The 12,702-nt window shown below is 47.9% G+C and overlaps 1 protein-coding gene across 2 annotated transcripts in view; it reads left to right on the top strand.

Annotated features, from left to right (window-relative positions):
• LOC144138695 (acyl-CoA Delta-9 desaturase-like) overlaps positions 1–12,702 on the top strand; it is a 133,888-nt gene that overhangs the window by 36,334 nt on the left and 84,852 nt on the right. Inside the window, exon 1 of one of the 2 annotated variants that reach the window (XM_077671114.1) lies at positions 4,431–4,572. The exons of the other annotated variant lie outside the window; for it this stretch is intronic. The gene's annotated coding sequence lies outside the window, so the exon portion shown is untranslated. Of the gene's footprint in view, positions 1–4,430; positions 4,573–12,702 lie in introns of those variants that run through there. 2 annotated transcript variants of the gene reach the window in all.

The raw sequence follows: 12,702 nt of genomic DNA, 5'->3' as shown, positions 1-12,702 counted from the left end.
AATGCCAAGTTGTGCTGCTAAACTATGTTTTAAAATACCATTCGACTCAAATGACATTCGAGCCAAATGAGCACCGAGAGAGACATTTGGGATTTCAAATGCCATTTCTAGCACTCTCGCAAGCAGCATCTTCGATCGGAAATAAAAAATATAATACTTCAGTGCGTAAAACAAACAAAATATTTTTGTTTGTGGAACTTTGTTCACTGTTCATTTACTTAAAATATGAAATCAACATATTTAATTTTTATACTCTCAAAACCAGTGGGTCAGTTGCAAAAAAAAAAAAAGCTACGCAGACAGCCACTACAGTAGAGTCAAAACTGGTATCTCTCCTAATTTGATATTATTTTACTGCCTTAGACTGCTCCTAAATTTTATTGTTGTATTATTGTAAGAAAACGAAACGGGGTGACAACGACGCCAGTACAGCACGGCGAGCAATTGTGAAAGCTTTCAAATGCAATCGAAATTGTAGTGTAGCATGGCGGATTCTGAATGGCATTCGAAGCACCACATTTGAGTCAAATGACATTCGGACCCTATTGTAGCCGGGGTATTAGCTTGGCGATGAGAGTCATACCATAGTGGAAGGCATGGCCACCACGCCTTCTTCGACGCGTGCGAAAACCTCGAACCGTTTTATTTTTCCCGTCCGGCAAGAAAGCAGGCACCGTGGCAGGGAATCGAACCCGCCACATCGTGATCAGTTGCGCAATGTCGTCGCCACCGCAGCTGGCGTTTATGCTTATATATAGGCTGTGAGTTTCCTTCTGCATCCTTCTCGAGCAATTCTGCCGAGGGAAGAGGCATGGAGCAAGGACTGCTGCCTCCTTGGGATTACGGAGGAGGTTGTGTGTGCACAATTGTGTTGTAGTTACGCAGTAAAAGACGTTCGTGGGCTTCACGTGTAACTGTCAATCCTTGCTCACAACGACGGGCTATGCGACACCGTAACTGCAGGTGCAACTGCACAGCATGTTTTATGGTGAACACCGTTCTTGCAATTGAAAAAGCCCCGTGACACTCACTGATGGCTTGATGGAACGTATTTTCGTGCAAAGCACGGAGGATCGAAGACAAGTTGACAAGATGCAATATGTCTGACAAGTATTGCCAGTTTTCATTCGCCACCGGCGTTGTAACTACACGCAATCTCGACTGGCCTTCCAGCATGCCTTACTTGTCTGGCCCCTACGCGAAAAGTTAACACTGCAGTTTGGATGCTAATGGCCTGCCACGTGTTTTTTTTTTTTCTTGTTTTATATTGTTATGAATTCTCCGCATCGAAACATTCCAGCACATGTACCATACGAGCTAACACCGAGCTTCGCAAAGAAATAGAGACGACGCATGCGCTTGTCTGGTAAATTTGCCTAAATCCTCGGGGGAAAAACATTCTGCGCGACATTTAGGTCTGCTTACGTGCTCTGAAGGCTAAATAATTAAGAGTTCTCATGGAGATATTTATGAAAGACATGTTTAGTGCTACATAGTGTTTTCGTCTATGTCTTCATTGGTTGCCAGACCGGGGTCTATTCGGAGCTTCACAGTGACAAACTGAGAATCTGTGACACGAGACACGGGACCGACAGACAGACTGCCGACATTTCGCATCACTACCACCCCTGAACAATGGCGCCCCATCCTCTTCTCCCGTTCCGTCGCGTCTTCTCCCCACGCGCTGCGCTGCGCGAATTTTTTAAAGGGGCCATGAAAACGAAATGAACGTTTGTGTCATTTTACAGACGTATTTATCCCATTATCACTTACACCAATTATATCGCAAACTTCACAAAAAAAAAAAAGAAGTAGTGGAGATATCGAGGAAACCATGCGAAGCAGTGGCGGCTACCCAGCCAGTTTGGGGCAATTTTTCCATGACGTCACGGAATCTTGTTTGTGCGTTTGGCGGCCGCTCACCAAAGCCACCGCCAAGAAACAACTCTGGGGGCGATTGCACGAAGCCTCTAGTTCTGTCTGATCGTATCCCTCGGATGCTAACGTAGGGTTAACACAACGATAGCGATGGTTGTATACTGGTGGCCCACATTAAATCCCTCCTGCCCATATTGCGTGCCGGTGGCGCGAAATTTGACAGCTTTTAAACATTTCTTGCGTTTTTATGGCTAGCAAACTTATTTAGAGGCTGGAATGGAGCTGATTGAGTGACAAAAGCCTAGTACTTTCCAACCGAACAAAGCTGTGTGTCTTTTTCATGACCCCTTCAAATTTCATCCAATTTGGACTGTCAACGGTGTTTTTTTTTTTTTTTTTTTTAACTCTTGAGTCATATCAAGCTTCTCGTCTACAGGAAAGAACAGCAGAATTCGTGAGATTGTGACTGGTGACACTTCCTCCGAAGCAAAATATCTGTAGAGTTGTTTTTATTTACTCTTCCATGGCATCAAACTGATCGCTCCATATTGATAACATTCGCAGTTCGCCCCGAAGAAACCGGAGCTGTTAAAACAAAAATTTAAACGATCCCCGCCCAACATCATATTGTTGCCTTGCAACACTCTAATGAGGTCGCGTATTGGGTTCATTTCAGTGGGCTGGTACGCAATTATATTGAATGGTATTAACAGACTCGAGCAAATGCCAAGGCAATCTGTTCGGTTTATCTAGAGAAGAAGAAAAAAGAAAGGAAAGGCCGGGAGTTCAACCAGGTGTAGAGCCCGGTTCGGTTTATCTACAATCGCTATCAAAGGCTCAACTCCCCGACCACCGTAAAGTAGGTTAACAAAACCGCAAAGCCGGAATCTCGAAAGAAAAGCAATAGCTTACATTTGATTGCCGATCCTTGCAACCACAAACTGCGCCTCGACCCGTCGACATATCTTACATCTTTTTCATCGCGACGTGCCAGGTAGCACCACTCTTAAATTTAACCCCTCGTGCTGCCGGACGAATGTTTATAAATAATCGTTACTCCCTCGGACGACATCCAATCGGAACAGTTATCGAGCGGCCACATTCAAGTCTCAAAATTTGAATGCATGAATTGATCATGTTCAAAGTTGATCTATTTTCCCTCTTGTGGTTCCTCTTCCGAAGGCTCAATATGGTATAATTACGCATTAGCCTATATGCACTGTAACCATTTTTCGCACCTCTGCTTGTTCCTTCAGTATCATCGATATGAACAAACAAACAAGACAATAAGGCAGTAGATGTGACCCGTGCTAACGCGCTAGATATTGTCAAAATCGCATGCTACAAGTCTCCAATATGTGACCGGTAAAAAGCGCAAAGGCTCATGGGTGCATTGTTTTCTCCCGCGGAGAGCCGCCACTTCCGGTTTGGGAGCTCTCCTGGCCTCCCGTACGCCGTCGGCTTTCACGCGCGTGTGTGCTTGTTGTTTATCGGTTTCCACCGGGGAAAAAAACGTTCATGCATCGGGAATTCCATAAATAACAACGATTGACCCTACTATGGGTTTATCTGACAGGTAAGCACCCTGTGACAAGTAAACTACAGGCACACACGCGCCTGACAGCCGCCGACGCACGCAGGCGTACAGGAGGGAAGGAGAGATCTCGAACCGGAAGTGGCGGTAGCAGACGACGTACCCATGAGCCTTTGCGCTTTTTACCGGTCCTCAGTAGCCCCAGAGTCCATCATTGCTTTTGAAGGACTCTTCTGGTAGGGCCCAGTGTGCCCCAGCGGCGTGGGTGCGCTGACTGAGTCAAAGCCAAGCGTGCCTTCTCGTTCCCCTCTGTTTTTGCTGTGAAATCAGTTTATAGAAAACAGCGCCCGTGCACGCGAAAAACGCGACGTGTCTCGCTGCACACTGAGGGCGAAGAATGAATACGGGCAGGTTTTTCTTCTGTTCTCTTTTCACGACACCTCTGCCCCCCGCGTTCGTTTCGTCGAACTCCAATATTCCCCGCGGCCCGCGCTTAAGTGCCGCTTACAATGACCAACCCTCCGGGCTTGCCGTCACCCGCCGAATAAGCGCTGCCATGATTTGAAGCGCAACAAAAACCCATGGACGAAGAACAGAGTAGATTTTGTTGCCGTGTGTTTTTGTTGCGCTTCAAATCGTGCCATCTATTCACCAACTAGCCCAGCAAGAAGTTCTTGTCGGAGAATAAGTGCTTTTTGGGAGGAGAGGGTAAGAGGCGCTGGAGTGAGCTAACAAGCAACGAAGAGGGGAAGGCGCGCGTCCCCCTCTCTGGGCGACGCTCGTGCCGGCACTGATTTCCCACGACGCATTCACAGGGCGACGGCACTGCAGCCGCGCCATCTCCGAAGGCTGGGAGAGGAGGGGAAATCGGAAATTTTGCGCCCCTCCTCAATTTTGCCGGGGTGCGAGGAGGAGGCGCGCGTTTCCTCTTAAAGTGCGAGTATATATTGAAAAGTGCATTGCGAATCCCCAGAAGTTGAGTTTCGGCCGCCTTCCTCCACGTCTCTCGGTGGACCCTCCTCGTTATCTACTGTTGCGCGACCGCGACCCTGAAGGAGAGAGAGCGACGCGTAAGGTGGTAGAAGGAATAACTCCGCCGCCCGGACGCCGTTGGTACTGCGAGTCGTCATCGCCATCCAGAAAGTCGGATACCGAAAGAGGTAAGCGGCGCCGAGGATCGACCACAGGCGAGACAATGTCACGCTGATGGCGGGTGCAAGGTTGACGCGGGTGTGGAAGAAATGTCGACCAACCGCGGGGCATCGCAATCGCGAAAGCGAATCGGGTTGCCCCGCGTGCGGCGTCAATGTCAGTGATGATGGCTAACGACGTCGCATTGGTGAGTCGCTGAAGACGTTCCCAATTGCATGGGAAGTTGCACTGGAAATCATTTTCGAGTCGCGAAAACTTCACGCCACAGATGTTTGCCTCTGCTTGCAAGATCGAAACCAAGCCGCCAGCGTATAGCGCGACTTGTGTGATTCCGTTGTGGTTTTGTGACAAAGCTGGTTTCAAAACATCCCCAAACATGTATTGAAATTGGAATGGCATTGCTCCGTGAAATGTTTAGATTATTTGTCCGCGATATCCATATTCGTTTCTCCTTTCTTGTTAATGCTTATAATTATAAATCTGCGACTCGCTGTCTGGCATCTATTACTTAAAAGCCCCTAGTTGCGTTGCAGTTGCATACTGCGATACGCAGGCTGTGAGGAGACCAGCGCTACGACGCCCAGTCTCCTCAAAAAGCCGAGGTCACTAGCGGCTTGTCACTAGAAACACCACAGAAAAGTGATACAGAATAGAACGAACAACTTCGATACGTGAGCGTGCCATCCGATAGTTGCAAATTGCCCGCATTGTTGCTGGAATCAGAATCGTTCCTTATTCGTAGCAGAACCGTGTTTGTGGTGTGCGGATATCACAGCTCGTCTTTGCTGCTCCCGCTTTTTTCCCGCCAGTTGTGTTCTCGAGTCAGTATTGAGCGCGGTGTAACGAACAATTAGCGTTTATTTAGGCTATATGTACATATGCTTGCAGAAAGGTGCGAAGTCATCGTCATCACGTGCCACAACAGGCGCGACAACACCGAATTCCCCCCGGCCACTCTTTTCCCGTAGCCGCCCGACTAACCATTCGCGTACGCTAGTGATTGTATCCAGGTTCGACAGTTCGAGAGCGAAGGGGACCGATGCACAGCGCGTTGATTTCTTCCGACCGTTGCCACGGCGTGGCGCGCATTCTAGTGAGCTTATACCCCTGTCACACGGGCACTTTCAATCGCGATTGAAGTGAATCGCGATCGAGTTTTCGAGCGCGCTCGGCGTACTGCCGCTGCTACACGGCACATTTCAATCGCGATTGAGAAGTTGCACGGGTTGCGCTCGTGTTCGCCAGATGGCGCTAACCATGTACTTGCGGCCGGCGTTTGGTAACTTCGCGCGGTCGTAGGTATACGTAACTATGTAAATATTACCTCGCGCTTATTTGGGTCAAGTTATTTGACACCATTTGTGGCGTTAGTTGAAGTTGTCACATTCGGTGCCATTACTGAGCGGGGACGAGAGTATCGCCGCTTTCGTTCGATCGCGCTTGGAAGCCTCGATCGCGCTTGAGAAACCAGGATTGAGTTCGAGCGGGATCGAGCTCGATCGCGATTGAAACTGCCGTGTAGCAGGTGCCCGATCCGGATTGAGCTCGATCCGGATCGACTCAATCGCGATTGAAAGTGCCCGTGTGACAGGGGTATTAGTTCTGGAATAGAGCGGAACCTGTCGCCTAATCCTGAAAGCATCGCGCGCTGCGGCAGAGACCGAACGACAACAGCAAAAGAGTCCTTGAGACGTAGGTTTTGAAACAAAACAACTTCGTTGGCGAAACTTGCCGCCGCCGGAGATGTTCAGTGAATATAAATTTTTCGACGCTTGTTGCATCCCACGCATTTCTCTTGCTCATGATATTGACCGAAGCGCGCATTTCGCATTTGCGCGTGCTGCGTAAAAGTAACCGTGACCTCCGATAAGGTGTGTTGTACGAAATAAAATCTGCCGAAAATTAACAGGTAGCTGTCACGGCCAGCCGGAAGTTTCTCGCCACGGCCGGCGTGCAACGCAAAGCAGTGCGCACTTTTTAGCTCTAAGAAAATTTGAACTATGCGTAGCCGAAGGTCCCTAAAAAAAATGTGGCTCGAATACGGCCATCAACGCCACACAAAGGCATCCCTCCTACATTGACTGCGGCTGAACGTGGTTCATTTATTTCCTCTTCGAAATTAAGTGGGCCTCTTCACCGCTTTGTTCTACATGTGACATAACGGATAGAGCTTGTCGTATGCAGCATATGCTCAATATTCACGGGGCCAAGGCAGGCGCTCGTAACATCTCTGTGCGTGCCGCATGGCGTCGATCTTGAACTGAGGCCAGTTTTGCGTCCTTGGTCAGGCCCATGCCAGGCCTTGCGGGCTAAAGCTGTTTTGGTGTTCCTGCGTAACAGAGGTCTAGACCAAGTGCAGTGACAAACTTCATTGCCAAAGTCTATGCCTTCACCATTAAAATGATTCTCTCTCTCTCTCATTGGCCCGTCGGCACTTTAGTCCGTTTATTCACCGTGTGAACACGTATTCGAATTGGACCGTCCGCTGAGGTTTTGTGACGTCACTAATCCGTCTGCGCATACTTTCGTGGTGTGAATCTCCCTTAAGAAACAGTTAGCGCAAATACAATGTCCACGTTTGTATCCTGGCGCAGCCAAGAGGGACATACAATGCATCGTGATGCACTAAAGGCAATGTTATCTCAATGGATGCATCTTGTCCGTTAGGCCATGCTCAGACTATCTACGTAAAAGCCATATCGTGATCTACGAACGTAAAAAAAAAACGGCGTGTCACGCACGCAGTTCGATTGGCTGAGACGTGAAGTGACGTCATTCTTTAGCTTTATTACGGCAGTTGCGGCAACAGTCTGAACCCGGCCTCATGAAAGTCAGACGAACGAGTACGTAGAAGTAGAGTAATCCTAAGTTTTCATAAAGAAAGGCTTTGTCCCTGTTTTGCGCATGTCTGTGACGTTAAATGGACGCTTGCTTCCGCTTTCAAGTTGCCAGCAGCATACCGAGTGCGTCTGCTTCGCGACCAGTAACGCCGCACAAGGCGTAAGGTTATGATTAGATCTGCGTGTATATACGCCGCAAATCTGATTCTCAATACGCGAACTTGCCAGCGGATCGTTTTTCTGGGAACGGACTACCAAGGAAAACGGCGCGCTGCTCAATGTCCAAAGAATTATTCTGGATGCGTACTAAGTACGTGGAAGGTTTCAAAACGACCGCGTGTCGCCTGAGGCAACTGGGGAGACCTCAAATCGCTCGTGTACGGGTCTTGCAGCGCTTAATTTCAGAAAGCATATAGTACCTGAGACACCTAAAAAATGGACGCCATCCCACCATGCGAAAGTGTCCAGCGTAGCTGTTGTAAAACACTACACATGCTTATGGCGAGGGTATCAAATGTTCCTCGTTGTCCCGGCAGCAGGCTTGTCGCTTGCACTCGGCTTCTCTGACGGTAAATGCTTGCTCCTGACGCACGCGCTTGGCGTCCTAGGCGAGAACTGATGGGTCCTCGCCTCGTCCTGTGTTTTTTTTTTTTAAAGCGCTTGTTTTCTGTGTGACTATGAACCAACAGCCCAAACATTTTCCCTTCTGAGGGTCCTCCCTAGCCTGACGCATGCGCTAACCCTCGAATGATGTAAACCCACCTCCCCTTTCGAGAGCAGCTGCCGACCTAATCTTTTCCAGGACACATGGGGATAAGTGTGTGTGTGGGGGGGCGGGATTCCCATTGTTCACCGGCGCCTTATCATCCATCATGCGGTTTCGATGCATGTTTTCTGGTTTTTTACAGCGAAGCTGGTAGCCTTTCGTTGGTCGGAAAATTTCGTGTCGTAAAGAAGAAACCCAGGCAGGACCCAGCAGTTCTCTCCCAAGATGCCGAGCGCATCAGGCGTGCAGCATATATCTCAGTGTTCGTGTAAAGAAAAAAACTACAAAGCGCGCATCGAAACCGTATGATGGATGATAAGACGCCGGTGAACAATGGGAACCCCCTCATGTGTTCCGGAAAGATTAGGTTTGCAGCTGTGCTCGAAAGGGGAGGGCGGTTGACGTCATTCGAGGTCTAGCGCATGCGTCAGTCTAGGCAGGACCCAGCAGTTCTCGCCCAAGACGCCATGCGTCACGACCCAGCATTTGCCGCCACAGTAGCCGAGTGCAAGCGACCAGCCCGCCGAGACAAAGAGGAACATTTCATACCCTTCCCCAACAGGATGTGTAGTGGTTTCCAACGCCTTCGCTGGACATCCACTTTCGCAGGGCGGGATGTCGTTCATTCTTTTTCTTTACACGAATACTGAGCCCTATGCTGCACGCCTGATTAGCCTAACGCGTGCGCTCGGCGTCTTGAGCGAGAACTGCTTAGTCCTGCCGGGGTTTTTGGTTTACGACACGAAATTTCCCGACCAATGAGAGGCTAACAGCTTCGCTGTAAAAAAAAAAAAAAAACGATGATCGGAAAAGAGCGGTGGCAGGAACCGAGGGTGGTTGTACTTTGTACGCTCTTGGTTGGAAGCGATTGGTGAGATTTTGATAGCTGCAGTGAGCCAATGGACGGAGCTATGCAGCTGAACGTAAAGTTCGCGTGAATATGTTTATACGTTTTTTTTAAGAGAAGCTTCCTATGCCTTACTGATGGCGTGGGTCGTCCACGTAAAAACCCACTGCAGGAAAGCCAAATTTATAGAATAGGTTTCACAAAACAACGATGATGATGAGCTAAGACGCATCAACTGCCTCAAGAAAAAAAAACTCCTTCCCGTGTTCGGCATCCAACCTGGGTCCCTGTGTTATGTGTCCGATGTCTATCTGATAACGCCATTTCGACGCGGTCGCAGCAGCTTCCCGTTTGAACCATCTTTCTATTAAGAAAGGGGATGCGATTTTTTTTCCACCATCTCAACCAGTTTTCCCATCTGGTTAATCAGCACGTCAAGTATTTAGACTAAGTGGCCACGAAGTGTACGAATCAAAATGTCACTGCGGCGTTAACGGTGTTACTGCGGGTTTCATGCCCAAGGCGGTGATTTGGGAAAGTTGGTGTATAATTACGCGTGTCGCTAAAAAAAAAAATTCTCCTTCCCGCGTTCTTCTGCTGTTTGTGCTTATGCGACGTCAAGCGAGCAACATAGACTAAATAGGTATCTGCGAAGGGGAGGGAGAGAGCTTCTATCATCCCCCTGCAAGAATGGCCCTTTGCAAATGTTGCGACAGCAATGCTAAGAAATATCAAAGCTAGTTTTTAGGGTTTCTAGAATAAAACGAGGGAAATTGTCGCCGTGGATGAGCTAAACGTTTCATTGTCATCTGCATAAATAGCTGTCAAAGGTGGCTCGCTTGCATGCACACCATCCGAGTCGGTGAATGAAATAGCAGCACTTCCAGAATAATTATGCTGGGCGTGAAAAGGATCCGCTTGTGCGGCAGCGTAAAAAAGGCGGCTCGTTACTGCTTTGAATAAAAGTCTTACCGACGTCTTTTGATATAAGCGTTGGCTGGGCGGTACGGCCAAAACGGTTTTACGGCTATGCAGGACGCCGCCAACGACACAGCGTCGTTCAATTTGGCGTCAACCACACCGACGCAGTTCATACGCTATTACGAAAGTGCGTACATAGATAACCTACAGTGCTGGTGTTTTTTCGTACCTATACAACTTTCGCGCTCTGTTCTCTGAATTGATTCTTTCAAAATAATGGGGAAACTGTTAAAGTGTATTTTCGTGTGGTACTGCCAAAGATTAAGGGCCTTTCTAACGGCTGGCAAGACCCGTCAGTATATATGGCGCCATTAATCGCAGGCAAAAAATGTTCGCGCTCACCTCTTGCGCTGCAGAACCAAAAGATGCGCTTTTCACTTTTTGACTGCTGAAGAGTTTTTTTTTTTTTTTTAATCCATACATATGTGTTTTTGCACTCTATAAAATGTTTGAAGGCGAGCCAATTACGAAGCTAATGCTGATCTGCATTCTTTATACAATTACCATGATGGTACATGGCGGCAGCGTTAGTTCACTCTCTAGTACATTTTTGTAAGACATTTTATGGTAAGGACGTCCAGAATGTCCCTGCTAGCGTCGCGAATACGCACCTGAATCGAGGGAAAACAAAGGAGGCGACATAGGCTTCGAAAGGGGATCTCCAACCTCTTCCTTTTCCCTGGACCTCATACCGGGCACACAATAAAGTTCTCTCTCTCTCTCTCTCTCTCTCTCTCTCTCTCTCTCTCTCTCTCTCTCTCTCTCTCTCTCTCTCTCTCTCTCCTACAAGCCAGTATTCAGATATTTATCCCGTTTTCGGGCACGCTTTTGGGTGTAAATCATTTCGCCTCCTGAATACATCGCTGCATTGATTTTGCTTACTATGTATTTGACTATGTTTCGCCAAATGGCGACTTCCGATGACCGCCTTGGAGCAGGTTGTCTTGCTCCGAAAGGAAAAAGTCGAGTACGGATTTTTCTTTTGGGAGAAAAAAAATAAGACAAAAAGCTGTTTGGAATTTGTCACAAAGCAAAGCGCCGCTTAACTTCCTGCCATTCTTCTCCGCAAGCTGCCGCACGGAGTCATTTTTAATAAATATGCACACGCGTGCAGAGTGAATAAACAATTCCCCTGTAAGACAAAAACTTTGAAAAGAAGAAACAGCGGCACAGGGGTTCCAGCGTTGTGTAGTAAAAGCGCGTGCCTTGCGTATTAGCTTTTTCCTGTTTGAAACCGGACTGCAGCTCCGTCCGGGAACTATAGTTTATACCAGCGGGGCTCGAACGCTCTGTCCCACCAAAAACATGTTTGCGCGAGTTGCCTATTCACTAACCATGCACACCTGAAAACAAGTTCTGCTCAGCGTGCGGAGCTGTTGGAGCCGGGCCACACAATGAGACGTCCCCTCTTTCTCGCTGTGTGTCATTCAAGAGAGAGTTAACAAAAAGGGGCAGCGTCCGATTTTGCGCGCCTGTTTGTATAGACCCTTCACCCCCCCGCGGCCGCTGTTTCGTAGAAAGGGGGTTGCAACGCAGGCCGTCTTTTTTTTTTTTTTTTCTTTTTTACTTTCAGCAGAGGCTTTATTACTAGTTTTACTTATTCACTACAGAGGAGCAAACGTCACGTGCACCGTGTGCTCCATCTGTGTCCGTTCTCTGTTTTCTTGCCGAATCGCCACGGAAGCTGTGTTGGGGATTTTAGCGGTGCTCTACGTCACTGGTGTGTCCCGGTCGTCGCCTAATCAGCTGTCGACATCGATTCGTAAAAATGGATGCGTAATGGGGCTCTTCGATTGTAGAGAATTTCTTTATTCCTGTTTAACACCCCGTTCAGAAAACACCTGGTGTGCAGCCAACTAATTAAATGCTTTTGCAGACGTTTTTGTTTAAAAGACTTAATAATGTGATTTCGCACTTTTTTGCCGCGTGCACATCAGCTAAGGAAATCAGCCGGTGTTTACATTGTATTTGGCAAGTACTTTTCTCTAAATAAAAGGCACACTTCCGTTATCGCAAGAAAGCAGCTTTACAAAAAATTCTGTTGCCCCCGAAAATGCAGACAATCTTATGAAGTGTTTCATGTGGGCAGTGCTATGACGCTGAAACAAACTTGCAAATAGTGTTGTCGGCAGCTTTTTCATACGGAGAAGTCTAGAATGTCGTTGTGGAAGAAGAATGGGCCTTTAGAAGACAGCTGGAGCTTCTATCTCTCTTAAATTCTGCTAAAGCGTGTATGCATTGTGCGTAGAAATACCAGTCACTCCCGTCTTCAGCAAAAGCGCGATGTCACTTGCCTTTAATCCCAAGCACAGAAAACGCGAAGGAAAGGGTCCGCAGTTTTCCAAGCTATGTCAGTTTTTTTTTTTTTGTGTGTGTGTGTGTGTGTGTGTGCCGTGGGATGAGGGGCCTTAGAATATCTGTAAAAGTGCATATGCACATGCTTGTGGTGTCGCAAATTAGTATGATCGTCATTCAGCGGAACCAATGGGTAATTGTGTTGGCCGAATTTATTATAAGTAGGACTCACACACATTACAATGAAGGTAAAAATTTGGCGGCGATCTGTCTGGTTGCGAGGTTGCAAATGAAAAGCTATAATTACATTGCAAACAACTGTACAATAAACGGAGAAACCGACGTTTCACAACCTCAGGTATGACTGGGGTCAGGATGCTGCGGCGTCTGGTAGCCTTTCAATGCGTTA

Source organism: Haemaphysalis longicornis, unplaced genomic scaffold, assembly GCF_048455015.1.
Source record: "Haemaphysalis longicornis isolate Haplotype H1 unplaced genomic scaffold, Haemaphysalis longicornis Haplotype H1 scaffold_1, whole genome shotgun sequence".
Classification (NCBI taxonomy): Eukaryota; Metazoa; Arthropoda; class Arachnida; order Ixodida; family Ixodidae; genus Haemaphysalis; species Haemaphysalis longicornis.
This window is presented reverse-complemented; position numbering and strand designations above follow the sequence as displayed.